Raw genomic sequence first — 21886 nt, 5'->3', positions numbered from 1 at the left:
ACATCCTGAAGAAGGCCGAATATGATGGAAAGTATGGACCTTACCCCAACCCCAATATCAGAAAGGCCAAGATCATGGCGAAAGTGGTCAAAAGTCTGCACCAGAATTTCGGGGTACGACGATCGAAAGATCAGCTCAGGAAGCGGTGGTCGGACCTGAAATTAAGAGAGCCCGAGCAGTACAGAAAGATCCGGAGAGTGCTGCAAAAAAGTAAGTAGTTCTGCTGTGTTCCTATTCTTTTTGTCTTTATTACGTTCGTGCTGCTCCATGTGCTTTTCTTAAGTTTTGCACAGTTTAAAATGGCAACTTTCATGTTCATGGGCCCATTATTCGTTCGTATCACACATTTTTCTTTCGGTCTATAAAACACCATTGTTTAGGCCATATGCATTTGCCCACATTTTTTAGGGCCTACTTGTATGAAAAATATTTGGTTGTGTAGATGGGTTTGTGACTAGAATGAAATGTAAACTAGATTCTGTGTAAGGAGAGGACACTCAGCAGCTGTTTTCACATCTGGACGCTGGAGAACTAGTGTGGGACACCAGAACACCCTTTTTTTTAGGGGGCCCACACAGGTGCTCCAGTGTATACTATAGGGGGGGTCTCCATCTGTGAAGCTTGTACAAGACAGGTAAAGTCTTGAAGCTTGACAACGGACAATAAAAATGCTACATCTTGGAACTCTGCCAAAATAGACAATTGTACCCCACTTCCAACTAATGTTTCATCTTTATATTTCGGCCATCAAATATCTGTGTGCTAATTATATCATTTTTGTTTTACATAGGGGAGAAAAGACTCGGAGGACACCCCTCATCCGAGGAGACCACAGACCCCCCACCTCGGGAAGAAGGGGAAATACCCCCAAAGCAAGCAGAGCAGGAGGAGGAAGAAGACGTGGTGGAAATTGGCACCACAACAGGTGAGTGTCTGCGACCACAGACTCAGGTAAGAGATGGATGCCGGCATATTTATAGTACCTGTTTTTTTTTTGTTTTTCTCTCATTTTAGGTGATCGTGATGTTGTGGATCCAGGGCATTTCATCTCTGAAAGTGCACAGATCCTGATTGGGGAGATCATGGGGTGTAATTTAGCTTTGGAAAACATCAAGAAAAACATCAATGATGTTATTCAAAAAAATAATAACATCATTGATGTTTTGGGTAGAGTTTAAAACCCTCCAAATCCCTTTATTTTTTTGTACGCTACAATGTTAAAACTGTTTTAGCGATTTTTAGAAAAGCCAAATTTTGAGGATGCACACAGTGTGCCAACATGTGCTATCTGCCATCACGGGAGATCAATGGACGTGTTTTGGGGGTGCAACCCCTTCCTAAATAATAAACTAGCTGAGAGTAAGGGGTTGCTCCCCCAAAACACGTCCCTTGATCCCCCGTGATGGCAGCTAGCATATGTTGACATTCGTAAATTGGTGTGCATCTTCAAAATTTGGCTTTTCTACGGGTGACTTCACCCCATCTGAACGCAATATCAAACACAGTTCCTAAATACTCATGTCTGATATGGCCTTCAAGTTTTACTATATGTGAACTTTGTAAGTTCAAGATTTGTGTCTTTCTTGTTGGTTTTACACATGCCTGTTTTATCTTAAATGGACATTTCTATTTTTGATAATGCCACCCCAAAAATTGTTATACAACAAACATGTTGGTTTGTTTTAAAAACCTTTTCTAAATGCACATGTGATTGTGCAGGTATTAAAAAACGGAAAATTTATATCAAATACTTACCGTAATTTTCCTTTCCTAATAGGCTCCATGGCAGCATACGCGTGGGTAGGCTCCGCCTCCATAACTACCCAATAGGACCCCCTCTCCCATAAATCTTTGCTCTAGGCTTCTATCCATGTTTCAGTAACTAGCCTACTCCAGACATTTTGGGAGGGACTCCTGCTGCCATGGAGCCTATCAGGAAAGGACAATTACGGTAAGTATTTGATATAAATTTTCCGTTTTCCTGACAGGCTCCATGGCAGCATACGTGTGGGAAATAACTCGCCCAAAAATACACACGGGCGGGCAAAAATGTTTGAGCAAAGAAACCAAATTTATTTTACATTGTCAACCGACAATACTTGTAAACCAAAATTAATGGATGACAGAGCCGCAGGCTCAACACAATAATGAGAAACAAATGTGTTAATAGAAGACCAGGAAGCCGCTCTACAAATGATTTCAGGCGCGACATGCTGGGAAGCTGCCCACGAGGTCGAGATACTCCTGGTCGAATGAGCCGTCACTGCCTCTGGAGGGGCCAAGCCCTTTGCCTTGTATGCCCTCTGAATGGTCTGCACAATCCAAGAGGAAATTGATCTGACCAAAGCTCGCCTTCCTTTGTTTTTACCATGGAGAAGAACTAAAAGGAATTCCGTTTGTCTGAATGGACTTGTGACCTCCAGATATTGCTTTAGAGTGTGGCCTACGTCAAGTGGATGAACGTCCTGATCGTCCGTTGTTCTGAAAGTAGGAAGTACAATCTCTTGATTTTCATGAAAGACTGAGGTCACTTTAGGGTTTGAACCAAGCATGGGAATCAACACTACCCTATCTGGAAAGAAGGTTAGGAAAGGTTCTTCAGAACCTAAATTTCTAATCTCTGACACTCTTTTAGCCGATGTCACAGCTACTAAGAAAGTGGTCTTGAGTGTGAGATCTCTCATGGAAAGAGGTTTGTCAGGATCTGATCCGAGATTGGAGAGAAAATCCAAGACAATAGGAAGGTCCCATTTGGGAAATCTAGGTCTTCTTTGAGGTTTAAGCCTGATAGCTCCTTTAAAGAATTGACGGACTAATGTGTGATTAGCCCAGGATACTCCTGTGAAGGCCGAGATGGCTGACACTTGCACTCTTAGTGAGCTGACTGCTAAAGATAGGTCCAGCCCTGATTGGAGAAAACTTAGAATGTCTTCTACTGCTGGAGACTTACACGGATTTGACCGGGAAGACATGTGATCAGAGAATTTAGACCATATCCGTTCGTATACCCTGTTCGTACTTCCCCTCCGGGCACTGAGAAGAGTTGGAATAGCTTCTTCCAGACAGCCTAGGGATTCAAGCCTTTCCCTCTCAAGAACCACACCCTGAGGTGTAGGCAAGATGGGCATGGGTGTAACATCGAGCCTTGCGACAGTAGATCCGGCCTGAGAGGAAGGGGAACTGGGTCTTGATAACTCAGGAGTGACAACAGAGGAAACCACGGCCTGTTGGGCCAGAAAGAAATCACTGCAATGATCTCCACCTTCTCTGTTCTGAGCCTCCGGAGGAATTGCAGAATCACCGGTACCGGAGGGAAGGCATAAGCCTTCTGAAACTTCCAATGATCTGAGAGAGCATCTATCCTGTAAGCCTGAGGGTCTCTGAACCTCGAATAATATCTGGGCATCTTGTGGTTGCATGGAGAAGCAAATAAATCGACCTCTGGAAGTACTCCCAGGGTCAGAAGCCACTCGAACACCTCTCTGTGGAGAGACCACTCGTTGTTGTTCATCTGCACTCTCGAGAGGAAGTCCGCCTGTACATTCTGGATCCCCGGAATGTAAACTACCGCGGTTGTATTGTCCAACCTTAGCATCACAGATGAACCTTCTATTAGATGGCGAAATGACAGGAGTGCCTGAAAGGCGGCCTTCAGCTCCAGAATGTTGGAGACAATCCCTCGAGCAGGGAAACCCCATCGGCCCTGCGCCACTTCTGAAAGGCAGTGAGCGCCCCAACCTCGTCGATTGCTGGCATCCGAAGTTAACGTGACCCATGAGATGGGCATGATTGAATGGTGATTGCGCAGATTCTTACCTTGAAGCCACCAAAGAAGAGACGTCCTCATGGATGACGTAAGATGTATGCGCTGGACTTGGCTGGAAGAATCCCATTGTTGAAGGAACCCTTTTTGGAAGGGTCGTGTATGCCATTGGGCCCACTTCACCATAGGAATGGTAGCTGTCATTGTGCCAATTACTTTCAGGCAATGGAGAGCTGAGAGGTGAGACGACGCAAGGGCCCTGTGTATTCTGTCTCGAATCACTCCAATCTTCTCCTCTGGAAGGGAGATAGTGCCTTCCAATGTGTCGAAGTGAGCCCCTAGAAACACCAGAGATTGTGTTGGCTCTAAATGGCTCTTCTCTAGATTCAGCAGCCACCCGAATTCCTGCAGGGTGGAGATGACTAAGCTCCTGTGCTCTAACAGTTGATCTTCGTTCTGAGCTAGGAGAAGTAGGTCGTCTAAATAATGGTGGAGACGAACCCCCTTGATACGGAGTAGAGCCACAACCGACAAGAGGACCTTTGAGAAGACCCGAGGTGACGTTGTTAGGCCGAAGGGTAGACAAGTGAACTGCAGATGCTGATTGCCGACCGCAAAGCGGAGGAATTGTTGGAACTCTGTTGCCACTGGCACGTGAAAGTATGCATCTTTCAGATCGATTGAAATCATCCAATCTCCCAGATGTATTGAATGTTGGATCGTAATTAAAGACTCCATTTTGAACTTTTCTTTTCGAATAAAAGAATTGAGATGTGTTAAATCTATTACTGGCCTCCATGTACCGTTTTTCTTCTGTATCATGAACAGAGGAGAATACATGCCTCTGCCTTGTTCGTTTTCTGGAACAGGGACGGCTGCGCCTTGATCCAATAAACAGCTCACGTAGGTTAATAGGACCTGCTTTTTCTCTTCTGAACCTGGAAGAGCTGTGGGAACAAATCTGAGTCTTGGGGTATTGCTGAAAACCCACTTGTGACCGGAGGAGACCGTCTTGATGGTCCAGTAATCTCGGATTGAGGCCGCCCAGACATGCCCGAAGTGGCGAAGACGAGCCCCCACCTGGCATGCCTGAGCGGGCCCAATCTCAAAAGGACTTTGTGGTGTCCTGGTTGCCAGAGGAACCCCCTTTTGCGGGTTTCTTGAAAGAAGACTGCCTGGATTTCCAGGATCTAGAGAACTCCCGACCAGGTCTGTAGCTGCGCGCATCCCTAGCGCGATCAGAGTTTTGTCTTCTAGGGAAACTGCGTTTCTGATTTTGTAGGCGTCTGTCTTGAGGGAGGAAACCAGACTTCCCACCTGTGGCCCGGGTTATGGCACTATCGAGCTTATTGCCGAACAATGAAGAACCTTCAAACGGAATTCGGCACCAAGCTTGCTTGGAAGCTGGGTCCGCCAACCACGGACGGAGCCATAGGGCACGACGAGCTGAAACAGCTGCCAATATAACCTGGGACATCAGGTGGATGACATCAATAGATGCCTCCCCAAGAAAGGCTGATGCCAGCCTGATCTCTTGGATAGGAGAATCCTTAGCTGTTTCAGTAGAGATACCTCCTAAGAACTCATTCACATTATCAGACCAAGATTCCAAAGCTTTGGAAACTGCAGCTTTCGCAAGTACTGGCTTACATGCCATTCCTGACGTCAGGTAGATCTTCTTTAAATCCGAATCAATTCGCCTTTCCAAAGGATCTTTAAAAGATACAGTGTCTTCCAAGGGAAGCGTTACATATCTTGCTAGTCTCATTAAAGCTGCATCCACTAATGGAGCTGACTCAAGGTGCTTTACTTCCTCTTCCCTGAAAGGATATAGTTTCAAGACCTTTGACTGCATGGAACTTTTCTTGTCCATTTTGCTCCATTCCTCAGAAATGACCTCACCCAGCTCAGAGAGAAAAGGAAAATACTGTCGCTCCTTATTGAGCTGCTTAAAAAACTTCCTCTGTTTTGGGGGGGAAGTAACTGGATCTTCCCACTTCAGGGCCTCTTTTACTGCCTTCACCAATGAAGGAACTAAAGCGAACTCAAACCCCACGCCAGGATCTTCCAGATCCGATTCGCTGTCTGAAACAGGAGCAGAAGGGTGACTTGGTTGGGAAGAATCCCATGTCTCATGCACAGAACCTTCACCCACTGGAGGGCATAATGGGTCTGATGGGGAATCACGGGGCTGCTGGGCTTCTCTCTCCTGTAGAGATTCTTCACAACCCGCCTAACCATAGATTCCAAACGCTGGTCTGCACCATCCCTCTCATCTGCAGCTTTAGAGAAGCAGTGGTCACAGAGAGATTTGTCTGTTGGAACAGGCATCCTGCAACCCCAGCATGATTTTCCTGAACTCTCTTTAGAGTGAGATGAAGGGGGGTGAGAAGGATTTTTATTGCGCTGTTCAGATCTGGAAGGAGATCTATGACGGCTAGACCTGGAGGAAGATTGCCGGTGGTGTGATTTTGATGATCCACTTCCTTTATGTGAACTACGGTGTGGATCAGACCTAGTAGGGCTGTGAGGAAAGAAACACAGAGAAGATAGAGAAAGAAAATCAGCTGGTATCCTAACAATTCTACTCTCAATCCTTGTACAGGCAGCAAAGCAAACTGCAAACATACCTGCTACAAGCGGGCTGGCCACTAGGGGGCAGTGAGGAGTCCATAGTGTCAATACAATAGGAAGCTGCAGAGACAGATTCACAGGATCAGCTGACTGACAACAGACCTCCACCCCCAGACAATAGAGATTGTCTTACCTTGAACCGCCAAGATAGTAGCCCCGGGAAGTCACCGTATCCCCCACGAACATTCCCAGGGCTCTGAAAGCTTTCCACAGCTTTAAAAGTGGCGCCCGTGACGTCATCGCCGACATCAGACGCGAGACGCTCGCGCGCATGCGCGAACCAAGCCTCGACTTCGTATTGGGTCCGCGCATGCGCAGAATGTACGCCGGTACCCGGAAGTCACAGAGAGAGCGGCTGCTGGAACGCAGAGAGCGTCAGCGCCAATCTAGGATACCAGGAAGCAGGAAAAAAACACACAGAGGTATGATACATATAAACACTGTTGCCATATGTGAATGAATGTAAAAACTTACCCCTCCACCTACGATCACCTGGGCCGAGGAACGCCATCCATACACACACACACCGGACTTGGCAGCAGATAATGGTCGCCTGAAACATTAGGCAAACAGACCGTGCGCACATAGATGAACCGATCCAATCTTCAGCGCTACTCTGCTATACACTCCATACCCTGCTAATAGTCAGGGCCTATCGGAGGAATCTTTGGCACTCGGCATCATCGATCGTAGGGAGGTTTTCTCTTCAGGTAGGAGAACCAACACCTGGTCCTACGGAGGAGGACAAAAAAGGAACATGGATAGCAGCCTAGAGCAAAGATTTATGGGAGAGGGGGTCCTAATGGGTAGTTATGGAGGCGGAGCCTACCCACACGTATGCTGCCATGGAGCCTGTCAGGAAAGATTGTTAATCAAGAATGTGTGGATTATTGTCTCAACGCTACAACACTTTTGTGGTGAGTAATTGCTGCTTTCTGTGACAATGGGTGTTATTTCCTAAGGGCAAATCCACTTTGCACTACAAGTGCAGTTTCAATGCATTTTCAAGTGCACTTGTAGTGCAAAGTGTATTTGCCTTTAGTAAATAACAACCAACAGTGCTTTGTATAAGGTTACACAATCACACCATTTTCAGGACTCACCACATTTCGGTCAGGGTCAGCTAAAACAAACACAAGCAGTAAATGTCACCAAAGATTTGCTTAATTTTTTTTATTTGATCAAGGTTTCACAAATTGTCTGGCATATTGATGGCCCCCCTACCCGCAAAGAACTCAAGGTATCTTAGCCGGACATCACGGGCACTCAGGGAGGGCAAGCCAGGACGGCCACTTTCAAGCGCCGTCAGGGCTGTTTCATTTATAATTCCGGCCTCAGGCCCAACTGAGCCAGCATAGTTGGCAGAATGTTGCCGTAAAAAGTTATGTAGAACACAGCATGCCAGGATTATATGATTCAGTTTATACTCCACCATAGGGATGGGTGTAAGAAATAGGCGGAACCGGCTGGCCATGATTCCAAATGTGTTCTCCACCACTCTTCTGGCTCTGACCAGCTGTAATTAAAAACCCTCTGTTCCGGGGTGAGGGTCCTCATCGGGAATGGCTGCATAAGATGGTCCCGCAGCGCAAATGCTTCATCCGCAATGAAGACGAATGGGAGTCCTTCCACATTCTCTTCTGGAGGTGGCAAGTCCAAGCTGCCATTCTGGAGACGCCTGTAAAACTCCGTCTGGGCGATGACTCCACCATCGGACATCCGGCCATTCTTCCCCACGTCCACATACAGGAACTTGTAATTAGCCAACACCACCACCAACATCACAATACTATTGAACCCCTTGTAATTATAATAGTACGACCCCGAGTTGGGTGGTGGGATGATGTGGACGTGTTTCCCATCAATTGCCCCTCCGCAGTTAGGAAAGTCCCACCGCTGGGCAAAGTGGGAGGCCACAGTTGCTGTGGCGTGGAAGGAAACTGTTGAGGAAAACAAAAATAAATTAGTATTTTTGCACAAACATGGAAAGCAGATTAGACACAAACATTCTTGGCCAACATCCAGATAACATTTATTAAGGGGAGTTTTACAACACCAAAGTATAAGGTACACCTATCATATTCCCCCTCCCCCCTCTCATGGGCCATTTCTAACATTATAGGGGGGAATCTTGGACAGGTAACCCTCTCCACTTCATTGAGAGATGAATGCCTAAATAATGGGTATTACTTGGAACAGCCCCTCCTTAGTTACACTATTGGAAGACCACTGGACAGGTAAGAAGTGTCATAATACAAAGACATAAATGCACACTGTATACATTTGAGCACATTTGGACATTGTGCTATTACCTAGCAAGATAATAATAGGATACAAAAACTTTAAACAGTACCATTTGAAAGTATTCAGGCAGGCCCTTGCACTACATGCTTTGGGGAATTCATCCATACATCTGACCACAAAAGAGGTGGGTATAGTGTGTATGGGTTTGGCAAAGTCAGCAGATAGATGATTGAGGATAGACAGAGAATTGGGATCAGCAGACTTAGCAGTTGGGGGGAGGGAGGGTTAAAAATGATTTGGGGACACCACAAAAAAAGCCTCTGGCACTCTGCCTGAATTTAATGCACAAATCAGATTTCTAAACAGTTTAGGGGGTATTTAGGGTAAAGCACTACTATGGAGCTGATAAAATACATTGTTAAGTGACTACATGATGTGAATATAGGGCAGGAGACCATGCTGGGGAGGTAAGTGAAGGCAAATATGTATGAAGGAGAAAAAAAAATTAAAATTCCAGCATGCATGAGGACAAAGGGGACATTCACAGCATATTACAATTAATACATAATACATATTACAACATTAAATACAATAAAATGTGATATTAAAGGATACAAATCTTACCTTCATATACTCCCTCTGCAGGACCTGGATGATGGCAGAACAGGTCTCTGGGATAATGATACCCAGAGCCTGGGGGGAGATGCCTGTTGAGAGCTTCAAGTCCTGCAGGCTTCTCCCTGTCGCCAAGTACCGCAGGGTAGCGACGACCCTCTGCTCCGGAGTGATGGCTTTCCTCATGCAGGTATCCTGCCTGCTGATATAGGGGGTCAGCGAAGCCAACAAACGGTGAAATACGGGGTCCGTCATCCGGAGAAAGTTCCTGAAATCATCAGGATTATTCTCACAGATCTCACGGAGCAAAGGCATATGACAGAACTGGTCACGCTGAAGCAACCAATTCTTGGTCCATGAACTCCTCCCCACCCTGTTCATGGACTGGACTTGTGTCAAGGTCAGGACCCCAACACCAAGCCCCCACACAACACGAACTCTACGAGGAGTACGTATACGCAACATGGCTAGAAAACGGACGGCTGCTCAGAACGAAGTAACAGAACGCACTGAAGAACAGCAAGGCCTGTGAAGAGCGACCTGAATAACAGCAACGAATGAACAAGAACACAATGACTAATCCAAGTCACGCGTAGCTTGCTTGCACGCACTGAAGAGCAGATACAAACCCACAAGCACAAACTGAACCGCAGAAAACGATCTGAAAGCCACGAGTCTGAAAAAGCACAAATCGTCTCTCACCAAACTTTTACTAACACGAGATTAGCAAAAGGAGCCCAAAGGGTGCCACGCTTGGTTCTGAAATGGCCTTTTCTAGTCTCGTCGTACGTGGTTGACATCACCACGTTCTTGGCGATCGTAAATTCCGACAACTTTGTGCGACCGTGTGTACGCAAAACAAGTTTGAGCCAAAATCCGTCTGAAAAAATCCTAGGATTTTGTTGTCGGAATGTCCGATCAATGTCCGACCGTGTGTAGGGGGCATTAGGCTTTCTGAGTCCTGTGTCTGTCTTTTGAGGCACCGACAGACATGAGAGTGCTCTTTATTCATTCAGCTGACTGTTATCTCAGGACCATGAGAACCTCTGCCATTACACAGATGAATCCTCCCTTCCAGGCTGCATACAATACTGATAAGTGCTTTTTACTTTTGATTACATGTGAGTGGATTGTTTTATATACTTTCATTGTGCTTGTTAAGGATTTATTGCAGTAGGTCTGTGCCAACTTTCTTTTTTGCCTTTCATGGATGTCCAAGGGTCCTAGGTTTTCTCCCTGAAACAATTGTGTGGCACTGTTATAGTGCAAAGCACTTGTATATGCCAGAAACACTGGCATCAGGTGGTAATAGTGGCATCATGGATGAATTTAGTCTAGGACATTGCAAATATTCTGGGACACTTGGGTGGATGTCTGCTGGTTTAGAGAAGTCAGAGAAAAGTGCCAGCAAGGTGGGGGCGGGGGGCAGGTTAACACCGTCAGCACTGGGTAAATCTGCATTAATTTTATTCTGCAGAGGATCTCTTGAACCTCCTAAGTGTTGCCCCATGACCATATACCTAGCTTGATGTTGTGTATCCTAAGCCCTTGAAACCCCTTGTGAGACTTTCCCCATCACTTAAGGCCACAGATGTTGTGATGGATACAGCAGGAAGATGTTGTATAAGGGAGAGATGCAGAAAGTGAGGAACGGGGAGTAGGGGTAGATAGGGTGCATGATGTTTGCTGCTTACTTGTCTCATTGAGGTGCTACTCCCACCAACACAGTGGTGTAGTGTCATATGTTTCTTCATGCATGGGTACCCAAAAAGCAAGTACTTTTACCATGGAAGATATACTGCAGGCATAGGCGACCTAACACATTGCAGAGTTCTTTTTATTTCTTGCCAATTACACAAGCAAAATATATCATGCCAGAATAAGGTGTTGCTCAGTCTGTCTGTGACAATTGTACTTTTTCCTAACACCACATGCAGCCCAAAGGCACCTCCCAAGCATGTAATTCAAAGGATTTTTCCCAAGTCCCCTTCAACTCTATGTTGTACATTAAAAAGGGAACTTTCTTCTCATGGAGTGGTAGTTTTACTTTTTTTTTGTATTGGTTCATGTCCCCCATGGCAGTGCCTTGCTCCAATGCCCTTTTTGGCAATCCCTAGCCTATTCATCTTGAAAATGGCCAGAATGTATTTTCAAGATTAGTTCCCATAGACTTCCAAGGGGGTTAGATCAAAGTTTGTAATTTTCAGAATTTATGATGGGTTCAACAAATCAAACTGTGATCTGGGTTAATTCATTCATCACTAAAGTCTGGCCTTAGATGATTGCAACATATCCCTATCAATAATAAAACTGCAACATTCTGACATACCACATCCTGTGACCCCCTTATTACATTTGCATCTCATATCCCATGTCCTAAACTCACTTTTTACCAACATGTCCTGAATTGATCTGTCCCTCCTAAAGGTTATATATAGGCCTTCCATAGCAAATTTACTTGATACATTAATATTTTTAACTGCTTTTTTTCTGTAATATTACTGAAGAATATGCCTAGAACTTATAAATGTAAAAACAAAACTTCTTTATCATGTCGTTTTCAGATGACCTACCCTGACAGCAGTATGCAAGAAAATAAATAGGTTTAAACTATAACAAATAGTCAGCCTAAATAACTGTCAAGCAAAAAAGACTGTCTTCTACTTCTACGTCTTTACTTGACCTACCCTCATACCAGTTCATGAAAGGTACAACAGATAAAGACATAAAACAGTCAACATAAATTAGTGTCAACATTTTAAACCACCAAAATATGAACTGTATACTTATTCTTTTTACTTTAGATACGTGTTTTTTGCCTATGAAAAAAATAAAGCTCTATTACAGCTGTTGAAATTGTATTGATTTTTTTTCTGCCTATTTCCAGTGGAACATTGCTTTAAATATTTTAAGTAAGTAGGACCACAGTATTGCTTCAAATTGTATTTTTTTTCCCAAAATTAATTTATCAAAGCCCATTACCTTGGACATACTGTATAACCTCATCTGTTCCTCCCACCTCACTACCAGTCATTTAAACTTGAAAAATCTGCCATTATTTGTCCATCCTTGATGCCTCTTCTGGGAATAAAGACCAGTGATCCAATTCTGCAGTCAGTGAATTTCATTATTCAACGAAGTCCTTTGAAGTTTGGGAGAACCCCATAGCCAGTAGGAAATGTTTGTATGACCCAAGTGAAGACTTGGGCATATGAAGAAGGACCTTCTTACTCTAGAAGTGATCAGTCTAGAAGATAGAGGACTAGAGACCTAGCGTGTCACATGTCCACTTATTTATTTAGGAGAGCTACAGTTGTTTAGGGTTAACTTAACTGTTGCTGTTTCTACAAAATGAACTGCTGTATGTCTGTTTTCAATCGACAAGGGACAAGGGGAGCAGATATGAGGTAGCAACGTACAGGATTCCAGTACTGGAACAGGATTGGGTAGGAATCAGGATCAAGGCCAGAAACAAGATCAAGGTCAAGAGCCAAGCATCAGGTGTAGACTGATTATTGGGATCTTCTGAATACCAGGGGACACCCTCTGGTGGACACGGGAACTATACCCTTCCAGGTCCTGACACTCAGAACCCAAAAATAATTTAAACTAAATAAGCCTGTTCTTGGGTGGGTGCACATTTTTTACTAATAATAATGTGCAAAAGTTTTTTTGTGTAACACGTTAATGTTTGATCTGAGATCAGTATCACAGATTTTACTGAACGTATAATTTATAATTATGTTTTTTTCTGAATATATCTGTAAATTAGCTTCTATTTCAAGATTGTCTCAGAGAAAATAAAATTCTGTTATGTAATTAATAAGATCTATTTAATGTGAAAGTAAATGCTTAACTCAAAGAGCAAAAACAGATTACTGTTAACAATGCTACTGTTCATTTAATGGCAAAAAAACAACTAAACATATTTCACAATGCATACACTGTTCTCACTCTAAAACTATTAATCTGCAAATGATTTGTGTCAATCTTTCCAAGTAAGGTTTTATGCTCCAATATAAAAGATTAGTTAGGGTTTATATATCACAATAAATATTGTGATATTGGGGAAGTTAAACAGTGGCATAGCAACAGGAGATGCAGGGGTCACAATGGCGATCCCATTCCTGCTTGGGGGGGCCATGTACCTTGTAGAGAGAAGCTGTCAGATCAAACTCCCCATCGAGCATCAGCACTGGGAGCTCTGTCAGACACTGAACACACTCAGCAAAGTGAAAGCAAAGGAGGGAGAGGTGTCTTCCCAAGCGCTGTGCTCTCTGCCTTAAAACTACAGTGCAGTACCCTGCTTAAGGCTGTATACATATATATATATATATATATATATATATACATATGTGTGTGTTTGATTGAGTGTGTGTGTGTGTGAGACTGTGTGTATGTGATTTTGTGTGTGATTGCATGTGTGTTTGTGATTGTGTGTGTGTGTGTGTGTGTGCGTGAGAGTGATTGTGTGTGCATTGTGTGTGAGTGTGTGTGATTGTGTGTGCGTTAGTGTGATTGTGTGTGTGATTGTGTGTGTTGTGTGTATTTGATTGATTGTGTGTATGTGAGTGATTGTGTGCATGTGTGATTGTGTTTGTGTAATTGTGTGTGTGAGTGTGTGTGTGTGATTGTGTGTGTGTTTTTATATCTGTATGTGAGTGATTGTGTGCATGTGTGATTGTGTTTATGTGATTGTGTTTGTGTGATTGTGCGTGTGAGTGTGTGTGTGTGTTTTTATATCTGTATGTGTGTATATGTGTGCAGTGCATTACACCCATCACATGACACACTGCAGAGTATTTCAGCCTATCACATAACACACTGCAGAATATTCCACCCATCTCATGATACACTGCAGAGCATTCCACACATCCCATAACACACTGCAGAGTATTCCACCCATCCCATGATACACTGTAAAAAAACACTAAAAAGAAATTTAGTGCACATAAACGCAATATAATACCCAATTTTGATAACAATAAATTTGATTTTGCATCAAGAAAATAGATACAAAACATACTAAGATACCAAGCTCATAAAATGGTGACAAACTAAGGAATCTTAATAAGGTAAATATTTATTGCTGCGCTACCATGTACAGGAGAATTAGGATGGAACTGCTGCAAGCACCGAATAGGGGTCAATCCATACCCATATGTAGTAAATAAAGTAAGGGTTGGTGCTGCGCTGTTCACAGGTAATTCAGATTATGTATGTTTAAACAACAGTGCCTTTCCTTCCCTATGCATGGCATCACTGTCACGTGACTTCATCAAGGGGATCTTCCCCTTGATGAAGTCATGTGACAGTGACACCACACATAGGGAAGGAAAGGCAATCAGGCTGACGCTATCAAATGAGCTCACTGCTCATGTAGCAAGGTCCTTTTAATCCATTTGTTATGTGAGTACCCTGAGTTTGTTTATTAATAAAACTACGTTGTTTAAAAATACTACACTATCTGGAACCCCCCTCTTTCTTCTCTTTTTAACTCTCTGTGCTACCACCGAGAGACAAAGACAGTTTACAGAGCCCGACCTATCCAGGAACATAAGGGAGAAGCAGCGATTACTGATCTATACATATATGCGGTTACCTCATTACCGCAAGGTAAGAGGCCACTCTCACTAGTGTGTATTTTTGCATGAAGAGGAGACATACATTCCTCAGCACCTTGTGTTTGGCACATTTGAATATTTATTGCACAAAGAAGAAAGAAATCTATTGCAGTTTGTATAGTTCAATTGGACTTTATTGCATTGCACACAGTATTATTGCATTTTTGCACAGCATTGGACTCAATTTTTATTTTTATTTTCTACTTTGCACATTTTGTTGGATTTTGCACAAGATATTTGCACTTTGCACAAGAAATTATTTGCATATTTTTGCACAGTTGACTTTGCGACTTTGCAACTTTGCACAGTTGATGTTGTTTTTTTATATATTTTTCTTGCACATATCTAAGATACAGAAATAATATTGCACTTTTAGCATTTATTATACACCTTGCACTTTGATATCAGTCTCAGTAGTAATTTATCATGCACTGTGCCCTTTTTAATACCAGTCACATTTGCCATTTATTATTTGTATGAAATTGCATTTGTTTTATGTGTACTGCTACCTTTAGCAGCACGATTCTCTCTCTCTATCTGAATTATCTGTGAACAGCGCAGCACCAACCCTCACTCTAAAAATGAAGGAACCCTAACCACTTCAGCCCTGAAAGGATTTACCCCCTTCCTGACCAGAGCATTTTTTGCTATTCGGCACTGCGCTGTTTTAGCTCACAATTGTGTGGTCATGCGACCTTGTACCCAAACAAAATTGACATCCTTTTTTTTTCCACAAATAGAGCTTTCTTTTAGTGGTATTTTATCACCTCTTCAATTTTTATTTTTTATGCTATAAACAAACAAAATAACGACTATTTTGAAAAAAAAGCAATATTTTTTTTATTTTTTGCTATAATAAATATCCCCAAAAATATATTAAAAAACTATGTATTCTTCTACATATTTTTGGTAAAAAATTGCAATAAGTGTATATTGATTGACTGATGAAGTCACGTGAAGTCACGTGAATAAATAAATCTTTAGTTGTTTTATGTTTTACACTATGGGAGGCATTTATTTTATTCTCACATGACATCCGGAACTCTGAGTGACCTGGTAATCAGGAGTATGGAAGTGGAAACCTGCCACCACCACCATAAGATACCTATAAGGCTGATTCAACACCACATAGAGACATCCAGAACTCTGAGTGACCTGGTAAGCGGGAGTCTGGAGTCTGGAAGTTTAAGCCCGCCACCACCATAACATACCTTAAGGCTGACACCACATAGAGGTGAGAGTTCTGTGAGCAATAAGCTATTGTGCGAAGTCATGGGAATTTTGTTTGCAAGGAAATACAATTGGAGTGATTGTTTTATCGACACTTGGAAGAATTTATAGATTTTAGATCATTATGCAATTTTGTTTGTGACAATTAGCACGCCGCTGTTTATAGGTTTTGCAATTTTGGACACATTATAGAAGTTGTGCTGATCATTTTATACTTACATTTATCTATGTGCACTTTATACACTACAGGTCTAGCAGCAGTTTCATTTTATGTATTATATATATATATTTTTTTTTTATTCCTTTGGTAGCGTGAAGGACCACACTTTTCATGATCTGCAATTCTTATTGTGACTGCGACATTGGGGCAGACAGATCGGACACTTTTGACACAATTTTGGGACCATTGACATTTATACAGCGAACAGAGCTAAAAATAGCCACTGATTACTGTATAAATGTCACTGGCAGAAAAGGTGTTAAACACTAGGGGGTGATCAAGGGGTTAAATGTGTTCCTTCAGTGTGTTCTAACTGTAGGGGGATGGGCTCACTAGAAGATGACAGAGATCCCTGCTCCCGATCACTGGGAGCAGTAGATCCCTGTCATGTTGCTAGGCAGAACAGGGAACTGCCTTGTTTACATAGGCATCTCCCCGTTCTGCCTCTCTTCCTTGCAATTGCGGGCTGCCAGCGAACATTGATTCCGTGGAAATAGGCGGGAAATATGAAAGGATGTACGGGTGCGCCCTTTTGCGCACCTGTGCCATTCTGCCAACGTAAATCGGCGTGCAGCGGTCGGCAAGAGGGTAACTAAGTAACACTTTAAAAGCCTTTTGGTTTTCCAGCTATCACTTTAGAGTTAGTTGTGAATTATGGACCTAGAATTATTGCTCTTACTCCAATGATAAATTATTGTTTACATATGCATGCCAGACCTTTATTCATTTATATTTATACCTGGGTAAGGGGTGTTTTGTATTTTTTATAATTATTTTTAATTATTTACTCTTAATTTATATATTTTTTTTATACTTTTTCAATGTTTTCATTTAACTTTATTGCTATCACAGGGGGGCTAATAAGCCCCCTTGTGATAGCTTTGGGCAGGTGACATGTATTCTTTATAGTGATATCAGTTAGATCCCTGATGCATCCCCTGCCCTACAAAGCAGATAACCAAGCACAGATCATGCTTGGCTAGCTGTTTCTCTGTAATAGCCAGGGAATGAAGGTTGTGAAACCAGAATAGCAAAATCATTGTCACTTCCAGGTTCATTCATCACACAGAGAGAGAGAGAGATCAGGAAATTGATATTCCTACTTCTCCTCTCTTGGAAGCTGTTCTGGCCACTTACCATTGTTGTCGGTGGGAACACTCTTCACAGCCCTGTAAAGGCTGTAAAGCTGCCCAGATCACTTTTACAAAACAGCCTATTGATGGTATAACCAATAGGTATGTCGACCAGCAAGTTGTTTAAAAGTGACATTTTGTGTTTACAAACAGTAGCCTGGGATCTGACATTTGCCTGCAGTGCTAAATAACAAATCTCTACCGACTTTTGTTTGTCAACAAAACCAGATGCTTTGTAACTTAGCAATACCACTACCACCACTATAGGACAGATCCGCATTCTGTTTGTAAGCAAAGAGCTCAAGCATCCTGGGTGATGTCATTAGCCAAATATGGTTTACATTCCAAATGTGACCTTTTTTATCAAGATGCTTAGAGTAAAGTTTTTTGTTGTGTGCAATTTGTATTAGGAAATTAATATTTTTGTTGCTCATTTTGGCAGGGTCTCACTGATGAGGAACTTTTGGGAAGCATACTGACAGCACATGTTGTTAGATTGTATTACTGCTGTGCACTCTTTAACCCTTTCGCTGCTGGACCCTGTGCTCCATTTTTACAGTCAGGTGGCCAGACCATTTTTGCAATTTTTCCTTAGCTTTTTTATTTTTCCACTTATAGATTTCAGAGTTTGTAAAAGACCTCCCAAACCATATATTTTCTGAAAGCACATGACTAGTAGAATACAAAGAAGGTGCTACTGATTTTTAAAGTCCAGCGCTATTTGCGCAACTGTTTATCAAAACAATATTTTTGCTAAAAATCCACTAAAATCATGATTAGCAGATAACTACACAGCAAATTTTACAAAATTCCTACTAAATATAAAAGCTTAACCTGTAGTGAGTTAATAAACAACAAACGCAAAAGTGTACAGTAAATATCCAAATTTCTCTAAAAATCTGAAGGTTTTTATTTTCCCCTTTACAGCTTTCAGAATTTGTGAAAGACCACAAAAATCATACATTTTCTGAAAGCATATGACCTCCACAATAAAAAGAAGGTGCTACTGATTTTTTAGACCCAGCGGTATTTGCGCAAATGTTTATCAAACCTATATATTTGCAAAAAATACACTAAATACATTATTATCAGATAAAAACACAGTTAGTTTTACAAAATTTCTGCTAAATCCTTACTAAAAATAAAAGCTTAACCTGTATAGAGTTAATAAATAACAAAAAAAAATACATTTTTACATTACGCTTTTTTGCAAAATGGTGAAAATCGAACGTACGCAAAAATGTAAATATCCAAATTTCTCTAAAAATCTGAACGTTTTAATTTTTCCCTAACAGCTTTGAGAATTTGTGAAAGACCCCTTCCCCAAACCCTATATTTTCTGAAAGCACATGACTAGTAGAATAAAAAGAAGGTGCTACTAATTTTTAAAGTCCAGCGCTATTTGCGCAATTGTTTATCAAAACAATATTTTTGCTAAAAAAACACTAAAATCATGATTAGCAGATAACTACACAGCAAATTTTACAAAATTCCTTCTAAATATAAAAGCTTAACCTGTATTGAGTTAATAAACAACAAACGCAAAAGTGTACAGTAAATATCCAAATTTCTCTAAAAATCTGAAGGTTTTTATTCTCCCCTTTACAGCTTTCAGAATTTGTGAAAGACCCCCAAAATCATACATTTTCTTAAAGCATATGACCTCTACAATAAAAAGAAGGTGCTACTGATTTTTTAGACCCAGCGGTATTTGCGCAAATGTTTATCAAACCTATATATTCGCAAAAAATACACTAAATACATTATTATCAGATAAAAACACAGTTAGTTTTACAAAATTTCTGCTAAATCCCTACTAAAAATAAAGGCTTAACCTGTATAGAGGTAATAAATAACAACAAAAAAACACTTTTACATTGCGCCTTTTTTGCAAAATGGTGAAAGTCGAACGTACGCAAAAAATGTAAATATCCAAATTTCTCTAAAAATCGGAAGGTTTTCTTTTTTCCTTTACAGCTTTGAGAATTTGTGAAAGACCACCCCCCAACCATATATTTTCTGAAAGCATATGACCTCTAAAATAAAAAAAAGGCGCTACTGATTTCTTAGGCCCCACAGTATTTGCACAAATGTTTATCAAACAATATTGTCGCAAAAAATACACTAAAACCATTATTAGCAGATAAAAACACACAATTTACAAAATTACTGCTAAATTCCTGCTAAATATAAAAGCTTATCCTGTGTTGAGTTAATAAATAACAAATTTTTATATATTTTATATGATATACATTTTAAATTGTGCCTTTTTGCAAAATGGTGACAATCGAACATACCCAAAAATGTCTCTAATAATCTGAAGGTTTTCATTTTTCACTTACAGCTTTCAGAGGTTGTAAAAGACCCCCCCAAACCATATATTTTCTGAAAGAATATGACCTCTGAATAAAAAGAAGGTGCTACTGATTTTTTAGGCCCCGCGGTATTTGTGCAAATGTTTATCAAAACAATATTTTCACAAAAAATACATTAAAATCATTATAGTGGATTCATACGTGGCAAAATGTACAAAATTCCTACTAAATTCCTAGTAAATATAAAAGATAAAACTGTATTGAGTTAATAAATAACAAATATTTGTGAAATGGATGAAAACTGAAGGTACGCAAAATTGTAAATAAAAACAATTTACTCAAAAAATTTGGACGTTACCATTTTTCACTTACAGCTTTCAGAATTTGAAAAGACCCCTCAATCTAGACATTTTCTGAAAGCACATGACCTGTAGAATAAAAAAAAAGTGCTACTGATTTTTTGGGCTCCACAATAATTGCGCAAATGTTCATCATATTGCTAAAAATACACTAAAATCATAAAAAAATACTCTAAAATCATTACTAGTGCACATAATCACAGCCTTGTTTACTGGGTTTAATTTAGATTACAAACAGGTTGAAAAATCAGTTAACAAATATTGGCCTACCACACATGCCCTCATTTATCTATAGGAAAGCTCCAGGTCTCAGAAACATGATAGCAAACAATGTAGTAGAGCCCCCCAAGAGCCGTAAAAAAACTTTTTTGGACACTTGTTTTTTATAGATGTGGACAATGTAAATCATGCAGGGTAACAGCGGATAAAAAAAGAAAAACTGAGATGTTTGTGGGTGTTAATGGTAAAGAACATAAAATTGACAAATTCATATCCTGTAACTCCAGGTATGTAGTGTATCTCCTCATGTGCCCTTGTGGGTTATTATATGTGGGGAGAACCACAAGGTGTTTGTATAAGAGGATAAATGAACATGTAACCAACATCAAAAATGGGTATAAGAAACATGGTGTCTCCAACCATTTTAGAACCCATCATCGGCAAAATCCAGCCCTTTTAAAATTTTATGGCATAGACAAGGTTGCACCACACTGGAGAGGGAGTGATATGATCACCAGGGTTTCACAGGCTGAAACCCGGTGCATCTTTGAGCTGGGATGTCTTATGCCTGCTAGAATGAACATCGACATAGACTTGAATTGTTTTGTGACTAACTATTAATGTGTTTTCATTGATTTTTGTTTTTTTTGTGGTTTACCCAATGGATCTGTGATATATATTGGTGCAAAAGGACCCCCTTTTTATCTGAGGGTTTGCTTTTCATCAATATTTTCACCATCAATTTGATACTTATTGTATCTGACGTCACTGGTTTGATAACCCCCCCCCCCCTTTTTTCTAGTTTGAGGGTTTTTTCCCATATATAATTAGGATATTATTGTCTGCCCTGTAATGATATAGATTGTCATGGCTAGAAAGAGAACTTCTAGTATATTGGAAATGACAGCTGTGCACATATATGCAATTACATCTTTGTGCACGGTTGCTAACTTTAATAGTTTGGAATATTCTTTGTCTGTTGCAGTGGGGGGGTACTACCTATTTCCCACTGGAGGGGGTGCATTTTTTATCTATTTTTATCTATTTTTCATCTTTTTTTATATATAATTTTTTGTAATTCCATTTTTCATTTAATTTTATTGCGTTTAGTATACATGATTGGATGATTTTCGTTTCATGTAATTATGTATATTTTTCTTGTGGAAAATTGAATATTAAATATTAAACAGTAGAAAAGTTTATGTATATGTAGGTTTATGGCCTGTACATATGTAGTGTATTGTGATGCATGTAATATGCATATGGGATATGTTAACCGGTTATATTTCCACAGTGCCTTTTTATATGCACAATGTCATGCATTCAACAGGATAATGCAGGGGCATGTGTGCATATATGTTTAAATAGTCTAATTTTGTAATTGATGTTGTACATTGGATATATGGAAATGCCTATATACACATGCCCTCAATGTATCATCATTTGTTTTTATGAATAATATGATGGTTTATTAGAATGCAGCTAAGGAGGTTAGCGGAGGTTTCTTTTTGTTCCTCTGTAAATCATTTA

This window comes from Aquarana catesbeiana, linkage group LG02, assembly GCF_042186555.1.
Source record: "Aquarana catesbeiana isolate 2022-GZ linkage group LG02, ASM4218655v1, whole genome shotgun sequence".
NCBI classification, from domain to species: Eukaryota; Metazoa; Chordata; class Amphibia; order Anura; family Ranidae; genus Aquarana; species Aquarana catesbeiana.
This window is presented reverse-complemented; position numbering follows the sequence as displayed.